Raw genomic sequence first — 5,000 nt, 5'->3', positions numbered from 1 at the left:
GGAGGATACTTTTACAGAATTCTGCATGTAGGATCTCAATTGGGTGTTTGTCCCATTTTGCAAATTCTTGTTGAGTTAGCGGTCCCCATACCTCACTGCCATTGAGTGCAATTGGTTCAATTACTGATTTGAAAATTTTGAGCCAAATGCTAATTGGGATTTCTATTTGGATTGATTTTTTGATGGCATAGAAAGCCCTTCTTGCTTTCTCTTTCAGTTCATTCACAGCCAGTTTGAAGTTTCCCGTAGAACTGATTTTTAAGCCCAAGTATGTGTAGTTAGTGGTTTGTTCAATTTTGGTTGTTCCTACTGTGAAATTTATTTTGGGTCCCTGATGTTTGGATCTTTGCTGGAACACAAGGACTTTGGTTTTTTGGGGATTTATTGTCAAGGCCCAAGTCTGGCAGTACGACTCCAGCAGGTCCAGGTTTTGCTGTAGCCCCTCTTTAGTAGGTGACAGCAGAACCAGGTCGTCTGCATAGAGGAGGAATTTAACCTTGGATTCATATAGGGTGAGGCTGGGTGCTGTAGATTGTTCAAGTAGTTTTGCCAATCCATTTATGTAAATATTAAAGAGTGTCGGTGAGATTGGCGAGCCCTGCGTCACCCCCCGCCCCTGTGGGAAGTATTTTGTTTGTTTGTCTCCAATTTTAACTGCACATTTGTTGTTTGTATACATTGATTTAATTACATCATATGTTTTCCCTCCTACCCCACTTTCGATAAGTTTCAGGAATAAACCGTCATGCCAGATGGAGTCGAAAGCCTTCTGGAAATCTACAAAGCATGCGTAGATTTTGCTTTTGTTATGGTGAACGTGTTTGTCAATTAGGGTCTGTAGGGTGAAGATATGATCGGATGTTCTATAGTTTGGCAGGAATCCAATTTGGCTTTTACTCAAGACATTGTGCTCCTCAAGGAAGTTTATAAGTCTTTTGTTTATGATGCTACAGAATACCTTCCCCAGGTTACTGTTTACACAGATGCCTCGATAGTTGTTTGGGTCGATTTTGTCCCCACTTTTGTATATGGGCGTTATGAGTCCTTTGTTCCAGATATCAGGGAAATAACCGACACTCAGAACCAAGTTGAAGAGTTTTAGGATAGCCAGTTTCATTTTGTTGTCTGTGTGTTTAATCATCTCGTTTAGTATGCCGTCTGTCCCGCAGGCTTTTCCTGGTCGCAGGTCCTTGAGTTTTTCAAGAAGTTCTTTTTCTGTTATTATGGCGTCCAGCGGGTTTTGGTTATCTTTTATGGCCATTTCTAGCTTTTCCAGTTTTTTGCATATTTGGTGTTGCTCTGGTCTTAGTGTGTTTTTCTGGTATAATTTTTCAAAGTGGTTTACCCATGTGTCCCCATTTTGAATGGCCAAATCGTCGTGTTGTTTTTTGTGTAGTGTTTTCAAGTTTTCCCAGAAACAATTGGAATCAATGGATTCCTCCATGGAGCTGAGTGTATTCTTAATATATTGCTCTTTTTTGGTTCTGAGTGTGTTTCTGTATTGTGTTAGTGTCTGACAATAAGTAAGGCGTAGTTCCTCGTTTTCTGGATGTCTGTGTTTTTGGTTTGATATTTTTCTAAGTTTTTTCCTCATGTTATGGCAATCTCGGTCAAACCATTTTTCATAGTTTTTTGTTTTGGGTTTGTTCTTGCGAGCTTTCAAGTTTGCATTTGTTGCCAAATTATCAAAAATATTGTTTCGTTTACTAACTGCCCGGTTTACGCCTTCTTTATTGTGAGTGTATATGTTATCCAGAAAGGTGTCTAAGAGAGCTTGAGTTGATGCATTGCTAATTGTTTTCTGGTATTTTTCCGTGTCGTTTTTGGCCCATCTGTACGATTTTTTGGTGTTGTACAGTTTACTGGGTTGTGTTTCTATGTTGTTTGTTTCTGTCTTTTTGAGGAACATAGTAATTTGACTGTGATCTGACAGTGTTGTTTGTGGTTTGACTGTGAATGCTCTGAAAGAGGATGGGTCTAAGTCTGTAATCATATAGTCTACTGTGCTACAGCCAAGAGGTGAGCAATAGGTCGATCTTCCTAGGAGGTCTCCTATGAACCTACCATTGACAATGTACAGACCCAGGTTTCGACAGAGCTGTAGTAGCTGTTTTCCGTTGGTATTTGACTGCTTGTCGCAGTTATGCCTGTATGGAAGGGAAGGGATGTCAAAGTGGTTATTCCCGAAAACGTAATTGTTTCCCTGATTATTGGTGAAGTCTGGTTCTTCGCCCGTTCTTGAATTGAGGTCCCCACAGATCAACACGTTCCCCTGGGCCTGGTATTGGATAATTTCCCCCTCCATGTTGGAGAAGGTGTCCTCTTTAAAGTACGGGGAATCGATTGGAGGGATATAAAGTGCGCAAATGTAAACATCTTGGGTGTTTGAGATAATCTCCCTCTCAAGTTTGAGCCACATATGGTTTTCGCCCTTTTTTATAAATTTGATGTAATTCTTAAGTTCTGTTTTAAACCAGATCAGTATGCCTCCGGAGTCTCTGCCTTGGGTTACACTTGGTAATTTATTGGAGGGCACCACCAGCTCAGTGTACCCTTGGGGACAGCCAGTGTGTCCTTTTCCTTTATACCAAGTTTCCTGTAAAATGATAATATCTAGGTCTTTAGTTTCATCTATGAACTCTGGGGTCCTACTTTTCACTTCTCGCAGTGAAGAGCGTAGACCTTGGATATTCCAGGTCGAAATATATAAGGATTTCATGTTAAGTTTGATCTTTTACTTTGATAGGTTAAAGAGTGGTACGTGTTTGTCGTGTCTAAGTGTGGGAAAAAAAAGATCACATCAGTTGTCTACAAAAGTTAATACAATTTGGTTACAGTTCTTTCTATTAATTAGTCCTTGATCCATAAGGCGGAAGTAGATGCTGCTGCACATCTGCTTATTGTCTCTTAATGGATTGTTTCTGTCTGAGGTATTGCGTACGTCCTGTGCATCTCTCCCTCTGTCTGGCTGGGAGCAGTCCTATTCCCCTGTGGGACAGGAGTGTTGCAGGTCTGATATTGTTGTTTTGCATGGGGATCCTCTCTGGTCTCGGTTGGTGTGTTGGTGGTCCTTGTAGTGTTCCTGATATGTACCCCGCTGATCTCTGGTGGTCGGGGGGGGGTCCTCTTGGAGTCTGGGTATGGACCCGGTTAAAAGCGACGTCCTTCAGGGCTTTAGCAAGGATCGATATTCTTTGCCTTTGGATGTGGACGTGGTCGTAAAGACATTCCTCATCGAGGGTGGGGTGTTGGGCCAGGTGTACGTTGTGGTTTGATTCGCAGTCTCTTGCTATGCTGGCATTTATCTCATGAATTGTGTTGTTGTTGAAGTCTGTTCTCGGCAATATTGTGGAAACAGTGATTCTAGTGTTTGGAAATGTACTGCTTGCTTTCCTAATCATTGCTCTGAGCGATGTTGCTACTTCTTTCTGTTGGGTCTTTAGGTCATTTGTGCCCGTGTGTATTATTATGTGTTGAGGGGAGCCTAATCTGGCTTTGGTCAGCCATCCCATGGCTCTGTTTGTTGTTGGGCACCAGATCTTTTCTACTTTACTTCTAGGGAATAGCTTTTTCTCCCATAGAAATTTCCCATTTGAGTCTATGAGTATTACGACGTCAGCCTTGTTTGTGTTTACTGTCTGGTGGCTTTCGCTTGGACTCATAGTGTGTGTGCTGGGCTGGGGTGTCTGGTGTGTGCGTACCTCTTGTGAGCAGCCCGCTTGTGGTTCCACGGTGGTGGGGGACGATTGCGAATCAGTATGCTGGTCGGCCTGTGTGGCACCCCTTGTATTGTGTGTCTGTTGCTTTTGTTCCGTGTGGGAGTGCAGCCGTTCCGTCCGGCTCTGTCTTGTCTTATCTCTAGCCTCTGGTTGCTGGTCTAATGGTGTTTTCTCTCCTCTATGGCTCTCTTCTTTTTCCTGCAGCTCTTTCACCTGATTCCTAAGTAGATTCACCTGGTTCTCAAGTAGCTTCAGCTCTCTCTTGTGTCTCTCCCTCTCCTGATTTTGATTGTCATTCATTTTGAGGAAGTCCTCTCTAAGTTTAACCATCTCTATCTCTAATTGATTAAATTTATCTTTTGGTTGTATCTGGCTGTGTGATCCCGGGGTATGTGTCTGGTCGGCCCTGGTAGGCTCACTCACTTCCTGGCTAGGCTGGTCGGCCCTGGAGGGCTCACTCACTTCCTGGCTATGCTGCTCTTCTCTTGGTGAGCTGGGAATGGTAGGGGGACTATGTGTGGCTTCCTCCCTGGTAGTTATGCTGGGGTTTGTCAGTTGTATCGTGTGGCTGTGGTTCCCCGGGGTTAGTGTCTGGTTTGAACTGTGTGGCTCGTTCACCTCCTGACCAGGCAGATTTTCTCCTGGTAAGTTGTCAATGTTGGGGGGAGTGCGGGCCACTCTGGGGCTGTTCCTTCCCCCATTAGTTAATTTTTTCAGTGTCCTGAAGGCCGTTGCAAATTTGTCGAGGTTGCCTTGCACTAATATTGTCCCGGTATTGTACGCGTTGACCGTCGTAGTTGAACTGTCTCCTGGTGTGTTAATTTTCATTATGGACCCATTTGCGGTATTTTCTAGCTTAACATTGGTATAGTGTGATTTTATTGCTGTGATCCAAGCCACTGGCTGATCTGAGTAGAAAATGAGGTTACTTTTTGTCCCATTGTTGTAACAGTCAGCAAAAAGTGTTTCTGGTTTTTCTCTCATCTGCTCATGCTTGATCGCTTTTATAGCTTTTTTTGCGGTGTTGGGGGGAATCTGGAAGCGGGGCTGTTGTGGATCTTCTGATTCGCTCATTTTTGGTAAAGTATTGTTGATCTTATAATAAGCTTTTCTGGGGCCCCGGGTTTGGTGTTTCCCTCTCCCTGTTCGCGAACTTTCCCGGTCCCCCTCTCCGACCCCGTGGTCCCTGGGCCTCGGCTTCTGGGTTCACCCTTCTCAGGTCTGGGTCTGTGAGCCACTGTTTCCCGGTGCCTTCGGGCTGTTCCCCTCCCCCTCAGAGGT

This window comes from Somniosus microcephalus, chromosome 4 (assembly GCF_052327205.1).
Source record: "Somniosus microcephalus isolate GS21.2 chromosome 4, FLI_Smic_1.0, whole genome shotgun sequence".
In the NCBI taxonomy this organism is placed as follows: Eukaryota; Metazoa; Chordata; class Chondrichthyes; order Squaliformes; family Somniosidae; genus Somniosus; species Somniosus microcephalus.
Note: the sequence above shows the minus strand (reverse complement) of the source record.